General features: G+C 43.7%; 1 long non-coding RNA gene across 1 annotated transcript in view; it reads right to left on the bottom strand.

Annotated features, from left to right (window-relative positions):
- Positions 1-2,357: 2,357 nt before the first annotated feature.
- The window catches only part of LOC311512666, a 50,839-nt gene continuing 40,362 nt past the window's right edge, over positions 2,358-12,834 (bottom strand). Inside the window, exon 3 of the long non-coding RNA XR_014709521.1 lies at positions 2,358-3,504. This is a non-coding gene — a long non-coding RNA (uncharacterized lncRNA). The remainder of the gene's footprint in view (positions 3,505-12,834) is intronic.

Below are 12,834 nucleotides of genomic sequence, written 5' to 3'. Positions count from 1 at the left end.
TTTATTGCTGTTGGTGTGGTGCTTCTGTCCCAGCTGGAAAGGTAGAAGTGTAAGTATAATAAATATGTCTTTGCTGTAGTTCTGTGTGCCAATCACAGCTGCTACACTTGCAATGCAGAGGTTCTAGCATCCTGGTGAGTAACAGCCCCAGTGCCCCACTCCAATAGCAACATTCTCCATAGCAGCAGCAGCAGCGAAATTTAAGGAACTGTGCCTGCAACCAAGCTGTTTACTAAGTGCAGAGTTAAGGGGCATTCTTGGTGAGTGTAGTTAATTAATGAGTACACTGTGGGTCAGGAGGGTTAGAGCACAGACTGGGTTTTAATATGTCTAGACAGCACCTAGCATATAGTGGGCTCCACCAAAATACCATAATAAAAATTATAGGGCTCCATGTAAAATGTTGACCTTGCATGTGGCACTGGTGAACTACCATCTCTGTGAGGGGTTAGCTTTGTGCACATTCAACCCACTTTGAACTAATCAGTCTCAATTCAATTATGAATCGTTGATCAAGGCTGGTTCAGACAATGCTGCCAAACCTGCACCCCTAGCCCACCCAGGTCAGAAGCTCAGAAGCTTGCAAGAGATAGGCTTTATTCTGCATCTTGCTCCAACTGGCTGTACATAACAGCAACAAGAGCTTCACAGAGCCCTGCCCAGACTTTGTTGGGGAAGCTCAGCTCTTAAAGGCACAGCCCCTAATGGCACAATAAAGACCTCATGGTTCAGTGCTTATGCTAGTGTAAAAGGAAGAGAACCGAGATAGTGCAATATTCAGGCTTTATTCCTTCCTTCACACACACTATGCTCTCTCATCAAGCCCTTCCTGAAAGTGGAGGAGTTCTCTTTCCTCTACATATACTATAGCTTCCCCATTACTGGTGTGATATTTATTATTTATTATTCATGGCCCAGTACTGCGTGGCATGATATACGGGCTACTTCATGCCACTGCAGCTCTACAGTGACAACTTGAGCCCTTTGGGGAATCGATGAGAGTCCCTTTTTATCGTGACCGTAACAGTGACACAATGGAGGTACCCATGCTTCCTGTGTAACAGGAAAACTCAATGTGATGGGTCCCCCCCGGATGCCGCCAGGACCTGGGGTACCACTAAGCCCTCTGCCCACCAGCCTAGGATCCTTCTCTCACTGTTCTGCTGTGACAAATTGCAGACCCGCTTCCGGTCCTACACTTCCACCAGCATTCACACAGGTAGGGACACACCCAGCTCTAGTTACATGCAGGCTCTTTGACTAGCCACTGCACAAACCAACAATAGAAAGGCTAAAGCCAAGGTAACTCTCAGCTCCCCAAGCATGCTCTCCTTCTGTAGCATGAATCCATGTCATAAAAATAAAGGGAAGGGTAACCACTTTCTTGTATACAGTGCTATAAAATCCCTCCTAACCAGAGGCAAAACCCTTTCACCTGTAAAGGGTTAAGAAGCTAAGATAACCTTGCTGGCACCTGACCAAAATGACTAATGAGGAGACAAGATACTTTCAAAGCTGGAGCAGGGGAAACAAAGGGTCTGTCTGTCTGTGTGATGCTTTTGCCGGGAACAGATCAGGAATGCAGCCTTACAACTACTGTTAAGTTAGTAAGTAGTCTAGCTAGAAATGTATAAGATTTCCTTTTGTTTAATGGCTGGTAAAATAAGCTGAGCTGGATGGAATGTATATTCCTGTTTTTGTGTCATTTTGTATCTTAAGGTTTTGCCTAGAGGGATTCTCTATGTTTTGAATCTGATTACCCTGTAAGGTGTTTACCATCCTGATTTTACAGAGGTGATTCTTTTACCTTTTCTTTAATTAAAATTCTTCTTTTAAGAACCGGATTGATTTTTCATTGTTCTTAAGATCCAAGGTTTGGGTCTGTGTTCACCTGTACAAATTGGTGAGGATTCTCATCAAGCCTTCCCCAGAAAAGGGGGTGTAGGGCTTGGGGGGATATTTTGGGGGAAGACGTCTCCAATTGAGCTCTTTCCCTGTTCTTTGTTTAACACGCTTGGTGGTGGCAGCATAGGGTTCACGGACAAGGCAAAGTTTGCACTTTGAGGAAGTTTTTACCTAAGCTGGTAAGAATAAGCTTAGTGGGTCTTTCATGCAGGTCCCCACACCTGTACCCTAGAGTTCAGAGTGGGGAAGGAACCTTGACAACCCAAAATATACCATCTTGCATTGCACAGGGAACTGTACAGCATAAGCTCCTAGAGTTCGTCCCCTCTTTACCTTTTCCCCTTGAGCTACGATTTCCCATGCACTTCACTCCAACTCACTGGTTTACATAAAGCAAAAATAAGTTTATTAACTATAAAAGATAGATTTTAAGTGATTGTAAGTGATAGCAAACAGATCATCTAGCAAATAAACAAAAACACAACCTAAGTCTCATAGACAGGCTAGAAATCCCTTGAGCCTGGGTCCAGCACTTCCCCCAGTTCAGTCTTTGTTTCTTGGGTGTTTTCAGAAGTCTTGTGTGGGGAGTGAAGAACAATAGACCATTTATGTCACTCCCTGCCTTATATAGCTTTAGCATATGGCGGGAACCCTTTGTTTCAGAACTTGGTTCCCAGACTGGTTTGTGGAAAAATACTGACATCCCAAGATGGAGTCCAGAGACATGTGGTCTGGTTGTAGTGTTATAGCAGCCATTGCTTACAGGCTGGCCAAAACACCCACAGGAAGGTTATGTTATTCCACAGTCCATTGCCTTTGCTGATGGGCCATCAACCTCATCAGGCTTCTTCATCGTTGTACCTGAAAGGCTGGCTGTGGGTGTTTTCCAGAGTAAGCCCATTTGAAATACAGATCCTTAGTCAATATTCATAACTTCAGATATAAAAATGATACATGTATACTAATACGATAATCATGTTCAGGAAATCATAATTTTTCCAATGACACCTTACGTGCTCTGTCTTGTACAAAATGCATCATAATTATATCATAATCATACAACTATGAAGAATATGGGGTGCAGTGTCGCACTCAATTTGCTATTCTTTACCAAATCTTCATCCCAAAGGTACCGAACACCTGTCCCTCCCTCTTTCTGACCATGCATGGCATAGGCATTTGGGCCAGGCAGAGGAAGTCCCACTGAATGTTAGACTTTGCAGATAGATGCCACAATCATAGACAGCTTTGCAAGAGGTCCCAGATCTGCTTGCCTCAATCCTATTAGTAAAGATTTCAACACACACTTCAAACGATTTTTATAAAGTCATAGGTCCATCAAAAATAATCTCTTCGAGCTGTGGTCTCAGGCTATTGACAAAAACTAAAAAGTTCTAAATCAGACTGTTACACTGACTTCCCACAAAGATGTTCTAACTTTCAAGCCTGATGTGATCAATTTAACTTGAAATGTTCTTGCTTAGTATAGCTGGCAGCACATATCTGCAAAGGATCAATAAGCACTAACACAGAGCAATGCCATCCTTTTGGGTGCTATGTCAGGCAGACAGGAGCCTATTGTGTTTGCAGAACAGAATCCTGGGGATAAAAAAGAAAAGAAAAAAGAATTAGGGTTATTGACTTTGCTCCTTTGACTCATTTGCTGTGCATTTATACTTCATTTTTCACTATGCAGCTAGGTAACCATGTATGCCTGTGCCACAGTCCAAATGCTGCTAAAATTTTCATACCTGCAGTGTGAACTCACCAAAATGCTGTACTCAGAGGCTAATTACCAAGTCAAATCAAACTGAATGAATAGTCCACTGGACTATTCAAGAGCACTTTTCCTCAAGGAGGACCATTCCCACGCCAAATTTAAACTTTTGAGTCTCAGCTATTGCAGGACTAGACCTGTTCAGTTATAGGTTTAAGGATTTTTTTTTAATTTGGAAATTTCCTTCTTCCTCCACTGTTCTGTTTCAAAAAGGCTAGCTGATTTTTGCTGAAACAAATACATCTGTGTATATTCAGGCAGGTCACTGTTCCAAGGCTGGAAAATTTCAGCCCAAAGGTAAGATTTTCAGAAAGTTATAAGTACTGAATATAGCGATTTGGAATAGAAACACGTAAGCAACATCTATGACACTAGTGGCTACAGCTTGGATACAGTCAAAAGAAGGGGGAAAACATCACCCCATAAAATAATGAATTGGCAAAAGAGAGAAAAGTTGGGAGGCAGAGAGAAAAGAGCCCACAAAGAATAAAAAATGGTTGCATATTGTGATTTGTCTGACATTGCTATACAGCAGTGGATCATTAAAATATGCATGCAAAACTGAAAGGCCTTATTTTTTTCAAATTGTTCTTTCCATAAATATAAAGGGAAGGGTAACCACCTTTTCTGTATACAGTGCTATAAAATCCCTCCTGACCAGAGGCAAAACCCTTTCACCTTAAAGGGTTAAGAAGCTAAGATAACCTTGCTGGCACCTGACCCAAAAAGACCAATGAGGGGACAAGATACTTTCAAAGCTGGAGGGGAGGAACAAAGGGTTTGTCTGTCTGTATGATGCTTTTGCTGGGAACAGATCAGGAATGTAGCCTTACAACTCCTGTAAGTTAGTAAGTAATCTAGCTAGAAATGCATTAGATTTCCTTTTGTTTAATGGCTGGTAAAATAAGCTGTGCTGGATGGAATGTATATTCCTGTTTTGTGCCCTTTTGTAACTTAAGATTTTGCCTAGAGGAATTCTCTATGTTTTGAATCTGATTACCCTATAAGGTGTTTACCATCCTGATTTTACAGAGGTGATTCTTTTACCTTTTCTTTTGCAGTCAATCAAGAAGCTGCTAGAATCAATTAAGGCAGGCTAATCAGGGCACCTGGGTTTGAAAAGGAGCTCACTTCAGTTTGTGGTGCTGGGAGCTGGGAGCAAGAGGCACTAGGAGTGAGAATGCATACTGTTGGAGGACTGAGGAGTACAAGCATTATCAGACACCAGGAGGAAGGTCATATGGTGAGGATAAAGAAGGTGTGGGGAGGAGGCCATGGGGAAGTATCCCAGGGAGTTGTAGCTGTCGCATAGCTGTTCCAGGAGGCACTCTAGACAGCTGCATTCCACAGGGCCCTGGGCTGGAACCCGGAGTAGAGGGCGGGCCCGGGTTCCCCCCAAACCTCCCAACTCCTGATCAGACACAGGAGGAGTTGACCTGGACTGTGGGTTCACAAAAACGGCCAAACTAAGGGCTGCTGTGAAGCTCCAAGGCGAGCAAATCCACCAATAAGCGCAAGACCCACCAAGGTAGAGGAGGAAGTTTGTCACACCCTGTTCTTTGTTTAAAACGCTTGGTGGTGACAGCATACGGTTCAAGGACAAGGCAAAGTTTTTAACCTAAGCTGGAAAGAATAAGTTTATGGGGTCTTTCATGCAAGTCTCCACATCTGTACCCTAGAGTTCAGAGTGGGGAAGGAACCTTGACAGTTCTGGAAAAGCTTTTAACATTATATACTGCATTAACATCTGGATGATAAACTGGAGGCTTTCCAACTTACTAGATCATGAGGAGCAATGCCGAAGGAAGGAAAAATAGAAGCCCATTTCAGACCACAGAGACACAAGTGAGCATCTTGCTAGCAGTCAGGGAAGAGATTCAAAGACTCCCAGATTCTCAGCTGCAGCTGAGGAGCGCACAGAACATTTTATGGGAGGTGGCTTTAAATGTGGAGCAAGTCTGATGGAGTCACTAGGCCCTGTCTAGATTAGGATTTCAAGTGTGATGATAGTACATGTTAGCTGACATATGCTAACATTGAACCTCTAAAGCCTGGCCTAGGCAAAAGAAGAATTTGGTACTTTTATAGGTTGATATGTTTCTGAACAAGACCATTCAAGATCTTATCAGATAAATGCAAGTGTATTCCAGTGACCCCAAGACTAGTGTAGAATATGCCCCCCAAAACAAGTAACAATGGATTGTTTTCATATGGTGCCATGGTTACCCTAGTATTCTTGCCATTCTCTGAATTAACCCAATTTTTCTGAGTCAAGTTTCTGTACAGATAGGGGTATTTGTTTATCCACCACACATCAAAGCTAAAAAAAAGTTTTATTCCATAGTTTTGTAAACCTGACTCATATCATGGTTATGATTCAAAGTCACTGTTTATTCTCTTCTCTTTTTTATCTTTTGAAGTCTAACCAAGCACCACAACAAGAAATGCTTCTTTATACTATGGTGCTGATGAATCAGCTGAAAGAAAATAGGATTTTTCCTTATCCTGTTAAAAACTAGCAGTCACCAGAAACAGTTTGATAGAAAATACAGGATTTAGTTCAAATTTAAATCCTCACTTTCCTAGGAAAAATCTTCCTGACATATTGCATGAGCACAAATTTGCAATTTAATACACTATTTTTGATTTACTAACTCTATTTCTCTTCCATCTATTATACCTACACAGGAAAGAGCAAATACATTCTCACTTTAATATACAGTGGACAGAGTAATCAGAAAAAAAAAACCTATGTAAAAAAGGATTTGACAGTATAGCTGGATTTTGCTATATCTCCAGCTTGATAACAGGTGTTGGAATCCTTCAGAGAGCAGGTGAGGCTCATTAAACTCCACCCTGCATGTAAAGGAAGTGAGAATAAAGAAAAGGAGAACTTGTGGCACCTGAGAGACTAATCAATTTATTTGAGCATGAGCTTTCATGAGCTACATGCATCTGATGAAGTAAGCTGTAGCTCACGAAAGCTTATGCTCAAATAAATTGGTTAGTCTCTAAGGTGCCACAAGTCCTCCTTTTCTTTTTGCGAATACAGACTAACACGGCTGTTACTCTGAAGTGAGAATAGTTTTCTAGAGAGGAGGTTAGGGTTTGGGATACATAGATCCTAAGGGACAAATTCTAGGGCAGCCAAAACTGGGGAGATGGCTTAGGCTGGAATTTATGTTTTTGTTTAAGTTAGAATCCTAGAATCATAGAATATCAGGGTTGGAAGGGACCTCAGGAGGTCATCTCAAAAGCAGGACCCATCCCCAATTAAATCATCCCAGCCAGGGCTTTGTCAAGCCTGACCTTAAAAACTTCTAAGGAAGGAGATTCCACCACCTCCCTAGGCAACGCATTCCAGTGTTTCACCACCCTCCTAGTAAAAAAGTTTTTCCTAATATCCAACCTAAACCTCCCCCACTGCAACTTGAGACCATTACTCCTTGTTCTGTCCTCTTCTACCACTGAGAATAGTCTAGAACCATCCTCTCTGGAACCACCTCTCAGGTAGTTGAAAGCAGCTATCAAATCCCTCCTCATTCTTCTCTTCCGCAGACTAAACAATCCCAGTTCCCTCAGCCTCTCCTCATAAGTCATGTGTTCCAGACCCCTAATAATTTTTGTTGCCCTTTGCTGGACTCTTTCCAATTTATCCACATCCTTCTTGTAGTGTGGGGCCCAAAACTGGACCCAGTACTCCAGATGAGGCCTCACCAATGTCGAATAGAGGGGGACGATCACGTCCCTTGATCTGCTCGCTATGCCCCTACTTATACATCTCAAAATGCCATTGGCTTTCTTGGCAACAAGGGCACACTGCTGACTCATATCCAGCTTCTCGTCCACCATCACCCCTAGGTTCTTTTCCGCAGAACTGCTGCCTAGCCATTCGGTCCCTAGTCTGTAGCTGTGCATTGGGTTCTTCCGTCCTAAGTGCAGGACCCTGCACTTATCCTTATTGAACCTCATCAGATTTCTTTTGGCCCAATCCTCCAATTTGTCTAGGTCCCTCTGTATCCTATCCCTGCCCTCCAGCGTATCTACCACTCCTCCCAGTTTAGTATCATCCGCAGATTTGCTGAGAGTGCAATCCACACCATCCTCCAGATCATTTATGAAGATATTGAACAAAACCGGCCCCAGGACCGACCTCTGGGGCACTCCACTTGACACTGGCTGCCAACTAGACATGGAGCCATTGATCACTACCCGTTGAGCCTGACAATCTAGCCAACTTTCTACCCACCTTATAGTGCATTCATCCAGCCCGTATTTCTTTAACTTGCTGACAAGAATACTGTGGGAGACAGTGTCAAAAGCTTTGCTAAAGTCAAGATACAATACATCCACTGCTTTCCCTTCATCCACAGAACCAGTAATCTCATCATAGAAGGCGATTAGATTAGTCAGGCATGACCTTCCCTTGGTGAATCCATGCTGACTGTTCCTGATCACTTTCCTCTCATGTAAGTGCTTCAGGATTGATTCTTTGAGGACCTGCTCCATGATTTTTCCGGGGACTGACGTGAGGCTGACTGGCCTGTAGTTCCCAGGATCCTCCTTCTTCCCTTTTTTAAAGATTGGCACTACATTAGCCTTTTTCCAGTCATGCGGGACTTCCCCCGTTCGCCACGAGTTTTCAAAGATAATGGCTCTGCAATCACAGCCGCCAGTTCCTTTAGCTGTTAGCAGTTCCTTAAGTTGTTTTTGGTAATCAATCCAAGCCCCATGGTAACTTTTGACTCTATAAGTGTACGTATATTTTGGATGTAGCAAGTAGGGTTGCCAACTGTCTAATCACACAAACCCAAACACCCTTGTCCTGCCTCCTGCCCCGCCCCTTACCGGAGGCCTTGCCCCTGCCCCGCCTCTTCTCCGAGGCCCTGTCCCACTCACTCCATCCCCCCCCCCATTGCTTGCTCACCCCCACCCTCACTTACTTCTACTGGGCTGGGGCAGGGGATTGGGGTGTGGGATCTGGGCTGGGGCCAAGAGGTTCAGAGTATGGGAGGGGGCTCTGAGCTGAGCCTGGGGCAGGGGGTTGTGGTGTATGAGGGGGTGAGGGGTTCAAGCTCTGGGAGGGAGTTTGGGTGCTGGAGGGGACTCAGGGCTGGGGCAGAGGGTTGGGGTGTAGGGAGGGGTACAGGCTTTGGCCAGATGGTGCTTACCTCAGGCGGCTCCTGGTTGACAGCACAGCAGGGCTAAGGCAGGCTCCCTGTCTGCCCTAGCTCAGTGCTGCTCCCGGAATTGGTTGGCACGTCCCTGCGGCTCTGGTGGGCAGGGCCAGGGGTCTCCGTACTCTGCCTGTGCCCTGAACACCAACTCTGCAGCTTCCACTGGCCGGGAACTGTGGACAATGGAAGCTGAGGGGGCAGAGCTGCCTTAGCTCTGCTGTGCTGCTGACAGGGAGTTGCCTGAGGTAAGCGGGGCCAGGGGGCTCTGCATGCTGCCCCCTCTGCGTGCCGCTCCCAGCACATCCCTGCAGCCCCTGGGGGTGGGGGGCATGGGGTTCCGCACGCTGCCCGCACCTACAGGCACCACCCCCACAGCTCCCATCGGCCGGGAATTGTGACAAATGGGAGCTGCAGAGTAGGCGCTTGGAACGGGGGCAGTGTGCGGAGACCCCTTCCCGCAGCGGCCGCAGGGACATGCTGTCCACTTCTAGGAGCAGTATGCAGAGGGGGCAGTGTGCTGGACTTTTAATGGCCTAAAATCTCCCGGTTTGGCTTCAGTAGCCACTGGGAGATAGAGCCCAATTCTGGGAGACTCCTGATGAAACTGAGAGGGTTGGCAACCCTAGTAACAAGGTAGGGACACTGGGATAATAAGCCTGATCTAAAGCCAGTTTAAATCAATTAGCGTTTTTCCATTGACCTCAGTGGGCTTTGGATCAGGCCTATGGGGAGTTTCATATGAATTATCAGTCGCGAAAGACTTGCAAATTCTCATGTAAAACATTTGTATTAGTTATGTCAATTGTAGCAACCTGCCGCAAACCAAACTTTCAGTTCCATAGGCCCAATGGGATGAAAAAACAATTCCTCTGACTTCCCACCCTTCTTTCTACTCTTTAATCAGGGAATATATCCCACATTTACAGAGCAAGGCTTCCCTCACTGAAATCAAATACTTATATGGGAGCACAGTTAAGTCCACAATATCCTAAATGCTACTCTTGCAATCGATGCGGTGGATCTGTGATATCCCAATGCGCTATGGGCAATGTTGTAGAGGAAGGTCCATGAAGTACAGTACCTACTTTGTATATTTGGAAGAATATAAGACTAGTACACATTTCCTGGCAGCTGTGGATGCTGCTAAGAAATGTGTAATGTGCTGTGGATGAGCTGGAGAAAAGGTTTAAATTACATAGATTCTACTCTGTTTTAATACAACTTCATTTGAGAAAAAATGACTCGGTAAAACTCCCAGCTGGAGCCTTGAGAAAATGTCAAATCTTCTGCTATCATTGTGAAGTGAGGACAACAATCCTAATCCCACTCCCAGAACGCTACTCTTCAGACACAATGGATATCGACTAGCAGCCTGATAAACTATCCAAGAGGGCTACCCCACGCTGTGGGAGAGTTCTTACTTCTTGATTGTTCTTTTACTGGTTATACTGAAGCAGGAGTGCTTGTAGAGAAATTGATCAAATCCAGCCTCCCAGTTAGAACATCTTTGTGGGGTTTCTGAATGCAGTAATCTGATTTTAATTTTTTTAAGATGTTTAAGTCAAATTTCCTCAGTCCACAGCTGGAAGACATTATTTCTGATAGATTTTTGGAAAGCCATTTTGTCCATTTGTAGGTCTGAAATTGTCACTGGCTCATAAACAACAAGAGAAGACTAGGCCTATACATAGCAATTTCCTAGGACGTTCAGCTGATTGGCTGGAGATGTGGACAGTGGTACCACAGAGTGCACTCAACATAATGTTCAATATACCCACTCCTAAAATTGCTACCTCAGTATGGGTTACAGTTACCAAACCCAAAGAGGAAACTGACTCCAACTCCTCACAGTTGGAGATTTATTCTCCAATTATTTCTGCATTTTGGAGTTGCAGTGATGGCCTAGATTCCTTTGCCTCTTAAGGAAAAACACCAGGCTGTCTGTTGGCAGGAAGCATGTGGCAAGAAGAGGAGGCAACATAAAAAAGCCGACTTTGTCTCCTCTAAAACTGATGCTCTGGGATGAGGAATGATCTGTGTGACACATTTCAGAGTAACAGCCGTGTTAGTCTGTATTCGCAAAAAGAAAAGGAGGACTTGGGGCACCTTAGAGACTAACCAATTTATTTGAGCATGAGCTTTTGTGAGCTACAGCTCACTTCATCGGATGCATACCGTGGAAACTGCAGCAGACTTTATATACACACAGATATCATAAAACAATACCTCCTCCCACCCCACTGTCCTGCTGGTAATAGCTTATTTAAAGTGATCGTCAAGTTGGGCTACTGATAAAATGGGTGAGATATTGCCTTAGCCACCTTGTCTCTTTAACATCCTGGGACTGACACAGCTGCAAGCTACACTGCATACAACATATGCTAACTGTCTTCCATCAAAATCTGTTGAAGATTCAGAGAGTTATAAATAGCATCTACTACATAGGTTGAGATTGCAAAGATTTCAAGCACCAGGTGTAGGGATTTCTAAAATAATGTGAAAAGAAAGATCACTCTCAGTAGAGCTGACATGTTCTTGAGAGTCTGAGAACCACAAGGTTTCAGAGTAGCAGCCATGTTAGTCTGTATTCGCAAAAAGAAAAGGAGTACTCGTGGCACCTTAGAGACTAACCAATTTATTTGAGCATAAGCTTTCGTGAGCTACAGCCCACTTCATCAGATGCATGAAGCTGTAGCTCATGCTCAAATCACTCTATTTGTCGTAGTAGACTAGACTGTAGTCCTTACTTTGACAAAAGCAAGGCAGGGAGAAAGGAAGCAGGCATCATATGTTGACTCTTGTAATGGTTCCTTAGAATCTTATTTCTGATGCTGAAATAATTCTGCATATGTGAACCCACTGTTAAATTGATATCATTGGGAAAATGTGTGCCAGGAATTGAATCTAGTGTAGCAATGCTGGATTCTTGATGGCTCTGACACCTGATCTGAACATTAATAACTTTCTTCCCTGTAAATTAACAACCTGACAGAAGAAACAGTAAACACTATTTAAAATCAGCTTTGTCATGAACATCTGTTGCCAACCAAGCAACGTTAATGCCAGTAAGCAGATTTTTTTCACCTTGTGCTGAGCGAGATTCAGTCATAACACAGCTCAAACTTCATAGCCACAGTCATACAGAAAAGGTAAAGCCCAGAAAAGTTCTACAATAAACACTCTAAACACATTCAGGGTTGTGACTACGAGCTCTACTCCAAACATCAATCTGATCTGTAGCCTAGAGAGATGTCATGTCTGTAGCACACACAAGGAAGTCTTAGCATAGCAACAGAAATGTAACAAAGTCCTGCCTGTCTGTTGAGCAATGATTTTTTTGAGGAAGGGAAAAATAATAGGAGTTATGTTAATGGTAACCGAAGAGGAAGATAACACAGTGATGGAACTTCTAAACCTTGGCAGTTTGGATTTGGTTTGAATAAGTATTCAAACATTATAGATGCTTATCTGAATCCAAACCATTGCAGGCTTTCCCTCCTCATCCCAATCAGAATCTAAGATTCTATTTTTTAAACCGTTCTAGCCTTTATGGTTGCAAAGAAAACCTTTAAAATGTGAACCAAAAGTGACTGATGCTGTGATATTAGAGTCTGAAGACAGAAAGCTTGAAAAAATAACTGAGGAGGCATAATCTACCTAATGTAATCTAGATTTGCAGTTATACCACACTTTTCATTGTGGTATCCAAGCATCTTAAAATTTCTAAAAACAAAACACAAAGTGTCCCTAACGTTCTCTTCCCCTATTCACCAGGTTGATGCAGAGTTTTTGCAGTTTTCTTCATTTTGTTCTGTTGTGGGAAGGTTTACCACAAACCTCAGCACATTTTGAGCTGAAGGTGCTGAGGTTTGTGGTAGTTCCAAGAACTGGTTGCCAAGAAAGCTTGGTATCCTAAGGACACCAGTTTTACTTCTGAGGTTGACATCCATAGTTTCAGATGAACACGGCTGTTTT

The sequence above is a fragment of the Lepidochelys olivacea genome, assembly GCF_965140295.1.
Source record: "Lepidochelys olivacea isolate rLepOli2 genome assembly, chromosome: 1".
Classification (NCBI taxonomy): Eukaryota; Metazoa; Chordata; order Testudines; family Cheloniidae; genus Lepidochelys; species Lepidochelys olivacea.
This window is presented reverse-complemented; position numbering and strand designations above follow the sequence as displayed.